Source organism: Chironomus tepperi, unplaced genomic scaffold (assembly GCF_022539635.2).
Source record: "Chironomus tepperi strain 1889 unplaced genomic scaffold, CSIRO-AGI_Ctep_v1 contig_12, whole genome shotgun sequence".
Lineage (NCBI taxonomy): Eukaryota > Metazoa > Arthropoda > Insecta > Diptera > Chironomidae > Chironomus > Chironomus tepperi.
Genome location: NW_027226134.1, coordinates 760,147 through 770,995, shown reverse-complemented (window position 1 = coordinate 770,995; position 10,849 = coordinate 760,147). Strand labels below are relative to the sequence as shown.

At 33.7% G+C, this 10,849-nt stretch overlaps 3 non-coding genes across 3 annotated transcripts; all 3 read right to left on the bottom strand.

Annotated features, from left to right (window-relative positions):
* Positions 1-6,564: 6,564 nt before the first annotated feature.
* Positions 6,565-6,638, bottom strand: TRNAW-CCA (transfer RNA tryptophan (anticodon CCA)). Its single transcript has one exon. It is a non-coding gene; the product is annotated as a tRNA-Trp (tRNA).
* An 821-nt stretch (positions 6,639-7,459) lies between these two features.
* TRNAW-CCA (transfer RNA tryptophan (anticodon CCA)) lies at positions 7,460-7,532 on the bottom strand. The gene has a single exon. It is a non-coding gene; the product is annotated as a tRNA-Trp (tRNA).
* A 217-nt stretch (positions 7,533-7,749) lies between these two features.
* Positions 7,750-7,822, bottom strand: TRNAW-CCA (transfer RNA tryptophan (anticodon CCA)). Its single transcript has one exon. It is a non-coding gene; the product is annotated as a tRNA-Trp (tRNA).
* Between the last annotated feature and the right edge of the window lie 3,027 nt (positions 7,823-10,849).

Genomic DNA, 10,849 nt, shown 5'->3' with positions numbered 1-10,849 from the left:
TAATTTTTCTAGCTTTTAATACTCTATATCAAAAAGGTAAATAAGATAGTTTTTCGAATAATCCACTTTGTAAATGCTATAATTAATGATTTATTTCGATTTGAAGAGCGTCTGATTGTCAACTTTACCAAAAAATTTTTATTTTCGATTTTTTCTTCAAATATGAATTTTAAAGCTTAAAAAAGATACACAGGTTTTCGCTCCTCTAAGCTTTCTGCTCTTATTTAGTAAAAAAGATGTTTAATTTAGGAGTACAAAAATAGTGTCAGAATGTCAATCGACACATTATTGCAAAACCGATAAATTTCAGTTAAAATTTGTCTACAAACAAAATATATAATTAAATCTTTTAAAGATCAAATTTTTCCTAGATCTATGACAAACAATTCTTAGTCGATTTAGAAATTTTTTAGTTAATTTTTGCAGTTCCCTTTTTACGGAGATTTACCCATATAGTGTTCGGTTTTAATCAAGGCTAATCAATAAAGTGTATCACGAAAATAAAAGGTTGTCCACCGCTGCTCTACTTAGTAATCCTAATGCCGATATCAGACAAAATATATATTCACTTCTATTTTTGGAGTTATTTGAATCTCGACACTAGAATAATTTTATTTCAAATTTCAGGTCATTTTGAGCTTTTTAGGCCACCTCTAGTAGCATATAGTTGGATCTAGATTAATATTGTGCTCTGGTGAGAAAGCTTTATTGGATATTGACGTATACAAATAAAGTTGTTTTAGCCTTCACTCCTATTACTACACTAAGACTTATTTCTTGTATTCATGGCCAGAATTCTTACTTATTTACTGGAAAAATGCTCCGATGTCGAGCCCAATCACAAAGTTTGTACAAACTAACCAAATTCCCCTTCTCTGAAAACAGTACCTCTAAATCATTTACAAATGTAATCATTCGAAAAATTAAACTCTCAATCTCTCATTCCTTTGAGTCAAAGCTTTTGTACAAAAAATTGCACACAACCATCCTCACCATGAATACACCCCATTGCGTCATGCAAATCTTGATAACCTTTTCTCTGTCTCTATTTCTGAGAATTGTAAATCAGCCTAATAGAGTTTCTCCTAAAATAGCTCATTGTATGTCAGAGTATGTAGGTGGTTCATTGTATATAGGTCATTTGTGGATAGCATTTCAAGTTCCTTAAAATTTTAGTTTTTAAACAAATTTTAAAAATAGCCAAAATCCCTTTTTACGATGTATCTAGGATGTATCCCAAAAATATCACAATTTTAAAATTTCATTACATAAATAAGATATGTTCAGTAATAAGTCAACCCCCAAAAACATAATTAACCTAGACAGTAACATTAATTTTGTCCATATAATCATCCTCTTAATTTTTACGGCAATTTACAATGTAAGAAATAATTTATGAGTAAATAAAGAAAGAACAGAACTCAATGAAGCGACTAATGAATTTGATGAAGAGACAAGAGAAAAAGATCCAAAAAGTCAACTGCCGTAAAAGTATTATGATATAAAGTGTTGGTGAGTACTGTTTAATTTAAGATGAATATAAAGGAAGAATAAAAGGGAAAAAGATTAAATTAGAGATGAACAGGCAGGAAGAGTAGGGGTGTATTAAGGGATGGAGTGGTCAAACCCGACTACTTCCTTTCCTCCACTTGCCTAGAATTATTCAATTTACCTGGGCAGTGATAAACAACCATTTATTTTTTGCGGTACAGCTATGCTTGGACCAACGCACGGCAAATGTTTCATGGCATTTTTAAAAAGTTACACACTAGTGTTCCGCGACACACAGGTTGTCCAACACTGCACTAGGGTTCCTTGGTCCTAGGAGAACACGCCGCGGGAAAGACGCCTCGGAGAAAGACGCCTCGGGGAAAGACGCCTCGGGGAAAGACGCTTCGGGGAAAGACGCTTCGGGGAAAGACGCTTCGGGGAAAGACGCTTCGGGGAAAGACGCTTCGGGGAAAGACGCTTCGGGGAAAGACGCTTCGGGGAAAGACGCCTCGGGGAAAGACGCCTCAGGGAAATACGCCTCAGGGAAAGGCGCCTCAGGGAAAGACGCCTCAGGGAAAGACGCCTCGGAGAAAATGCCTCGAAAAAGACGCTTCACGCTTCGGGGAAGATGATGGAATATAAAAATCCCAGCAACAGCCCCCAACCCCCTCTTTTAACAATGCCTCCCCTCACTACACCCCTTCACAATAGCACAGAAAAAAGGTTTCACTTTATAAAAATGAGGAACAATTTTCTTCATCAAAAGCACTTAATGGACATGAAAAAACAATGTAACTAACGTAAAAGTAAGTAAGTAAGTAAGTAAAGAATGGAACGAAAAAAAAGACAAAGAGACGGAGAACTGTAAAAAGGTATATATTCTTAAAGGGAAACAATTAAAGCAAAGAATCATGAATAAGGTAGAGTGAAAAAAGGAAAACTTAGTCAACTGTAAATGAGCTTTAATGAATGAATCATGAGGCAGTCAAACAGCCATTCAACCATTGGTTGTTAGCCCTTAAATACAGAGTAAAAAAAGAAGGGATTTTTTATCAGGGAGAAAAGGTTCATTGATTTCTCAATATGTGTGTACAGGAGCTGTAATGTGCTACCTATAGACTTCGATGTGTACAATAAGGCATGGTAAGCATAAAAGGTTGAATTTCAACATAAGACATAGCAGAAATAAAAATCGATTGTATCAAATTAATGACCTTAAGCTTGTAAATTGACGTTGCGTATAGAACGATTAAATTGAGAGGAGAATCCTGGTTGACTGGAGATTATTGTGGACAGGATGGGGGAAGAAAGGCATGATGGGAAATTCTTGTACTTTTATTATCTCATTCAATGCTTATTACCTGCAACAATATTGACATACGATTAAGATTAGCTTAAATGATTTAATTTGGGGAGATAATTATATTGATGCTGGATTGAGTTTTCTGGAAGGATGTATAATTCAATGTAGAGGGGATGATTAACAATGTATGCTTTGAGAACAATGAATGCTTTGAGATTTTCAATTCTGTTTATTTAATCTGCTTTCTTTGCACAAGATGATTTTGGAAATGGTTGGTGGTGAGCCTTGCCATCCATAGTCTAATTGTATACAAACGAGATGGTTTGGATAAGCTTTTGATTCGTCCTTGGGAATATATAATCCGGCATATGTACGTGCTGTTCGATTACCAGCGGTGCATTTAGCGGTATTAGAGAAGGTAATATCTTGACATTTGAACAACTTCAGAGTAAGGCATCGCATTTTCTTAAATCTCGGTCCCGGAACTGGGACGGGACTGAACGGGACATTATTGGTGTTTTCAGGTCCCGATCAATTGTGATTCTTAGACTCCATTGGAGGTCGTTAATGGTGGAAGGATAGAGCCTTAATGGAGCCTCAATCAACAAAGAGCAGTCAGCAATAGAGCTAGTTTAAGACGCCAACTGAAAGAGGCCATGAATTACAGATGATCAATACTGCCAACCAAGTTAGTAAGAATTGATCTATATTCCAAACTCTCAGGCTGTAGTCTACAGAATTGCGATAGTCGACAAAAATGACGTTTCTTGAGATTTTATTCAAAAGAGAATCATCCCTAATTCCTTAACTAAACTTTTCAATGCTTAATAATCGAATTTTCAAAAATCAATCTATTGATCTATACAATTTATCCAAGCACATCTCCTAAAAACTAAAGCGGAACAGCTGTTGAAACATCGGTCAGACTTCCGAAAGCTAAAATCATTCAACGACTAAAATAAAAACTTTTTCATCAGATTTACAAACTGCATCGCAAAAAATATAAAAATTTTTCCCCATTTTCACAGTGAAAAATAAAAAATTTTTAATTCCATTTAATTAAAATCAAGCTTGACAGAATCTATTTGGCAATTTAAATGAATTAGAGTTTATTTTACGTTTTTGACTAGCTTTATTTATTTTTTCATGCATGCAAAACATCTATCAAAATTGTAAAACACAAAAGCATAAATACTCCAACCTCTATCATTAATTTACGGGCTTAATTTTCCTCTAAAATTTGTTTTTTTGGATGTCAACAAAAATTATATCATGAGTCTGTGGATGTTTTATTAATAAATCATATGGTTAATATTTGCATGCTGGCTGATTAAAATCCAAAAAAATTATCACCAAAATTAATATCAGAAATTAATATGTAAAATGCGTAATTATAATATTTGTGCTGTAACAACATTAAATACCATAAAAGCCATGTAATGCAGGTAGCAAATTTGTATCATGAAGTTTATTATTATTGGATGTTGATTTGCATTTTTGATGGTTTTGATGAATTTTAGAGAGGTTCTCGGTATCTTAGTCTCGGTTCTCGGATCACCTCGGATCTCCTCGGTTCTTCACGGTGCTCGATGCTCGGTTTTTGGTTCTCGGTCCACAGTCGTCCTTTCTCGGTATCTCGGTATCATAGTCGTCGGTTCTCGGTTATTCTCGGTTGTCGGTTCTCGGATTTCGGTTCTGAAATCTCGGTTCTCGATTCTTGGTTCTTAGTTCTCCTCGGTTCTTCTCGGTTCTCGGTGTTTGGTGCTCGGTGCTCATCGATTGTTCTTGGTTCTTCTCGGTACTAGGTTCTCGATTATCCTCGGTTCTTCTCGGTTGTTCTCGGTTCTCAGTTCTCGGTTCTTTTTGGTTTTCAAATCTCGATTTTCGGTTCTCGGTTCACGGTTCTGTTTTCGGTATTCAGTTCTCGGTATTCAGTTCTCGGTTCTCTTGATTCTCGGTTGTTCTCGGTTCTTGGTTCTCAATTCTCGGTTCTTAGTTCATGGTGTTCTCGGTTATCGATTTTTGGTTTTCAGTTCTCCTCGATTGTTCTCGGTTCTCGGAATCATAGTCTCGGTTGTCGGTTCTTCTCAGTTCTCGTCGGTTCTTCTCGGATCTCTTCGGTTCTCGGTGATCGGTACTCGTTGGTCAGTGTTCGGTGCTCGCTTTTCGGCGTTTAATTCTCGATTCTCGGAATTTAAGGAAATGCCGGAGCCAGAAGCGAAATCCTCACCATCTGGGCTTGGGTTTTTGAACCGTTACACAATGCATGACACAATTCGTACAAACCATTAAACTCCCATCCAGTACAACCATTCAACTTACATATATTGATCAATAACCTCTTCTTGAAGAAGCATCGAGAATTATTAAAATAGCAAAACATTTGCAAAAAAATAAAATCATCGTGGGAGCAAGCATATTCAGAGATGGTTCAATAAACTGTCATCGAATTGTCGTCTGATAATCATGCTCTATCACAACATTATAAAAATAACAAGAAACAGATGGAAAAAATGTCTTGAAGCTAATTATATAAAGAAGTAGAACTAAAAGCATCGTCTTGATTGTGTGATGAAACATAAAATTGGAATTGCCAAGACACAATGATTACCAAAACAAAAATAGCAGATCTTGATACTTGACTTCATCTCCTTAAATAAAGAAACTGTAAATAAATTTTTACGATGTGTGACATTCTCGTGACATGAAGCATAAAATTTCTTATTTTATTACATCAACCAATGCAATAGCTGATTTATTTCATTGCTCCGTACTCGTACCGTACCTAAAAAAAACTTTTTATTGCTTGCAGCAAATCCAACAATCTTTATTCACTTCATTTTTTGTGGTTGTGTTAAAGCATTCAGCATAATCTCTTCATATTTTTTAGGTATGATTTTATCACAACTGCCAAACTGCATTACAATATCAATGAAACTTGATCCCCATTTTTTTAAGCATTTTCATAGGCAAAATATGCACTTTAACCAGGAAATGAACTTTTCAAACACATAAAGCTACGGAAAATATTCAAACCACGGAAATTTTTATTACAATGGATATAAAAATATTGACATAATATATGAAATGCAAATGAACATGCGGGGGACTTTTTTTTTGACTTTCAACCAGGCTTTCAACTAATATGCGGTTAAAAAATCCACTAAATAAAGTATTTTATGAGGGGATGTTCGGAAATTACGTAACGTAACACCATAAATAGAAATTTTAGGCTAAATTGCTCAATCCAGAGCTCGAAGTCGACTCAATTTCTATTCAAAATCCGAGTCGACTTCGAGCTCTGAATCAACTTTTTACACTACAACACCATCTCTCCTCGTCATTAACACAAATTCTTCAACCCCCTACCGTTAGCCTAATTGAACGACAAAACGCAACATTGACAAAATCTAGAAGTCGACTTGACCCCTACAGAAAAGTGAACCCCCTCAAAGATTCCTTCGAGAGAATTGCAGTTACGCATAATTTCATTGTCAGAAACAATCATACCTAAAAACCTTGCCTGTTAGGGAGTGAAGCATTTGGTAATTGGGATAGGGTATCCGAATGAACGATTTTAGATAGCCCTGAAAAACATCCACACTCTCCTCAAGTAAGTAAGTTCTCTTCCATAAATGACAAACACTTCAAACAACCCGGTTCGAAATCACGAATCTGAACAAATGTATGTTCCAAACAAAAAATCAGTAGATCCTAATATCGTACATTATATATAACGCCTTGATGACGGGTCCTTTAAAATTTTATTTCTGACCCGACGTGACTTGAACACGCAACCTTCAGATCTGGAGTCTGACGCTCTACCAATTGCGCTACAGGGCCATTAAATCTGTTGGTTCTGATTCACTGACCCTTTTCCAAATATGTACCAAAAAGCAATGTTTATAAGAAAAAAAATTCCAATTTCAGGGATTCCGAACCACTTGCAAGCTCGAAATTTTGACAATTGCAAATCGACTTGACTTCGTTCAAAATTTGAGTCTGACGCTCTACCTTGCGCTACAGGGCCATTCAGAAGAGTACGATTCATATTTACCTATTGGCTTATTTTCTCATCAATGCATTTACTCTTGGAGAAGAGTGATAATAGTGTGGTTAAAATTGATAAAATACTCCACTGTACATTAATGTACCATGAATAAAAGCATTGCTTTCATTGTACATAAATACCACATTTAATTTAATTAGCATTAATACCTAAAAAAGTGTCTCTTTGACTGTTAGCAGAGTGAAGCATTATAGTATTGGTAATAAAAAAATTGTATAAAGGCATTAAAAAATATTTTAGCAGCGACTATAGTGAGGAATAATTGAAAACATGACATGGTAAAAAATGAGATTTTCTCTGTTGTTATTCGGTAGTTGTGATATTGACAGACAGAGTCTGTGTGATCATCGAGTTTAATGGAATCGTCCATAAATGACGAAGATCGGATGTTGGGTGTATAATTTTCAGGAAAAATTGTCTCAAGTTGCCTCAGTTGGGGTTTTATAGATACTACTCTTGATCACGAATCACGATTTGGAATCAGAAGTGACAGGACATAAATGACGTTCCAGACAAAAAATCATCGAATCCCAAAATATTGTATATAATTTATGATGACGTAGGTAACTTCATTACTTAAGCAAAAAAGAAATTTCTGACCCCGACGTGACTTGAACACGCAACCTTCAGATCTGGAGTCTGACGCTCTACCAATTGCGCTACAGGGCCATATCAGAACTGTATATCTTGTATGGTTCTGATTCATACTGACCATTTGAGGTCCAAATATGTACATGAAAAAGCAATGTCAATCTTAAAATGATAAGAAAAAAAATTCCAATTTCAGTTGTGTTCCGAAATCCACGGATAGCCCCAATATGCAATTTCTGATGTATTTTACGCAAAAAAAGTGAAAAAGAACAAAATTTGACCAAAAAAGAATTTTTGACCCCGACGTGACTTGAACACGCAACCTTCAGATCTGGAGTCTGACGCTCTACCAATTGCGCTACAGGGCCATTACAGAACTGTATAACTTGTATGGTTCTGATTCATATTTACCTACTGGCTTATTTTCTCACACGATCAATGCATTTACAATTAAGTTAAATTAGGTTTCATACTCAAAAAGCATTAAGTGATAATAGTGTGGAATAATAATAATAAAATTGATAAAGCTTTATACTACCCACTGTACATTAATGTACCATGAATATTTTATTATCAGATCCATTGCCATTATCACATCCATCACATCTGAAACATAAACTACGTCATAAGCAAACATTTAATTTAATTAGCATGTGCAAAATTCACACTCACATATATGAAAATTTTGTGTATATTCCTGAGGACTGCATTCAGCACCAGCAACAACAAACTGCAAATTCATTCTCCTATATTCCCATCATCTGAAATATATAAAAAAATTGTATAAAAGCATTAAAAAATATTTTAGCAACGACTATAGTGAGGAATAATTGAAAACATGACATGGTAAAAAAAAGGGAAAATTTTCTCTGTTGTTATTCCGGTAGTTGTGATATATGACAGACAGAAGGAGCAACGAGAGTGAGAAAAAAAAATTGAATTGGAACCTGAAAGGCCTCAAAAGCATATTTTTATGTGACATTTAAATGTTTAATGAATTAAAAATTAAATTGGATTGCTTGTGTCGCGAGAGAGGTAACAGCATTTTTTTCGTTTGACATTGGCATCGACTGGATAGAATTGAGAACATAAATAAATACGAATTTGCATTGTGTACACACATGAGGGGGGATGTCCAATGAACACAAAATATATTGAAAAAAATAACATTTTTTTGCGGTTTATACGACAAATTGTTTAATACTAGTGATGATGATCACGATAAAAAGCTCATTTTACAATCGAATTATAATTAATTACGAATTTCCATTTTATAGGTATATATATATAAATATATATTTTTATGAGAGTGGTCGTTTATGAGGGATGTGTTTGGGGTGTGGATGGCATTAGACGCATTTTTTTCATGATGGAAGACTAAAAGACCAGCAGAAGCTTCTCTAAGTAAGGTCATTAAGTTTGACTTTGCGGATCGCAAAAGATCAGGTGAACGTCCAAAGAACTCACGGAAGGAAGCTGTCGATCGAGACAGTATTGTTCTTTAAATCGAGAATTGACAAGTGGTAGCTATCGATTGAGCTGGTCCAAGGCGGCACCTATGGGAGGCAATTTATCACAATTGATCTGTACAGCCAACGAAGTAAGTAAGTAGAGACTTAGAGGCTTTAGAGGCTTTAGAGGCTTTAGTGGCTTTAGAGGACTTCGATGCCTTAAATGCCTTAGAGGTCTTTAACCAGTATAGATTTAAATTAAAACCTTATTATATACTCAAACAGTTCCTGATTGCTTAGTCCTAGCAGTATGCATTTTGTTATTTCCTTTGTACATGTTGGGTTAGTTTTAAACCTAGCCATTCCTATCCTGATAGTCGATCAGCCACCCTTCAGGCAGGGTAGTTTGGAAAAGCTTTTAATTTGTCCTATCAAGTACATATCCTGGCAAAGAACTCGATCGCTAGAGGTACATTTAGTGACAACAGGAAATATTACGAGAAGGAATGCACTTGACATTAGGCCAACTTCGGAATGAGACGTGTCAAGTGCAAGAACTCCGGAGTCGGCTACTCCAATTCTCGAAGTACTAGAAGTATGCCAAAATCCTTAGAATTTTTGTTCAAATTAGGGTTGAGCAAATATTCGAAAATATTCGAATACAATTTTGCCCAACCTTAGTTCAAATCCAACCTAGAATCTGATATGTTTAAGTACAATTCCAGAACTAGACGCCAAACCTACAACAATCATACACATATCCCTCTCAAAATATTGCTCCTAGAGTCAAGATTACACTTGAATGGACATTTATGTTTCAGAGAATAATTTAAATATATATGAATTAATATGCATATCCAACTGCAATGCCGCTTTTATGAAGTGGAATTTTTCATTGAATTTTGCACTTTTTAATTGATTCAATTTTTTTTTTCGCTTTATGTTGTCGTTCTTGACAGGTCATTATTGCATTTAATGGGATTTAAAAATTATACAAGTGATTTTGTATGAAATGAAAAAAAATGTTTTTTAAGCTTTTAATTATTTTGTGTTTTTGATATGATATGTAAAATTCTATAGATTCATTAAATGCTTAATTTAATTTTTTGGAGGAATTTAGTAAAGCTGATTTAACGATTTGTGAGTTATTGATTTTATCAAAGCTCAATTAAACAATTATATTATTATTCTTAATTCCTTTTTGAGTGGATCTTGGGCATGTAAATCAATTTAAATAACTGATTTTTAAAATTTTAAAATTCAATTTAAAAAATTGTTATTGGATGCTTCAAAAATTATTTAAATTTTAAAAAAATTAAATTTTTTTAAAAAAATTAAATTTTTAATTTAAGTTAAAGTTTCTTAGATGGTTCTTACATGGCCCCAGTAGATAGAAAATTTTTTCAAATTTTAAAATAGTTTTTAAATCAGTTTTTGAATTTTAAAAAAAGTTTTTAATTTATTTTCAATTTTTTAGATTTTTTGATTTAAAATTTTTTGAAATTTTTTTTTTTGAATTTTAACCTTAATTTTTCAATTTTTCAATTTTTCAATTTTTTAAAGTTTTAAAATTTTTTTAAATTTTTAAAATTTTCCAATTTTTTTTTTGAATTTTGACTTTAATTTTTCAATTTTTAAATTTTTTAAATTTTTCCAATTTTTTAATTTTTTTAAATTTTTTAAATTTTTTAAATTTTTTAAATTTTTTAAATTTTTTAAACTTTTTACAAAATTACATAAAATGTTAACTGATTCAAGTGTGTGAAACCAGGATGGAAAAGGAAGTTGTTTTTAGAATCAGAGATGTTAAGAAAAATTTAACAATTTTTAAAAAATTGCGGCCTTGCCCGCTAAAAGACGTCACTCGTCTTTCTCATCATCTAATGAAAAATTAAAATTGTAAATTTCTATTAATAACAATGTAAAAACGACAAACTCATAAAT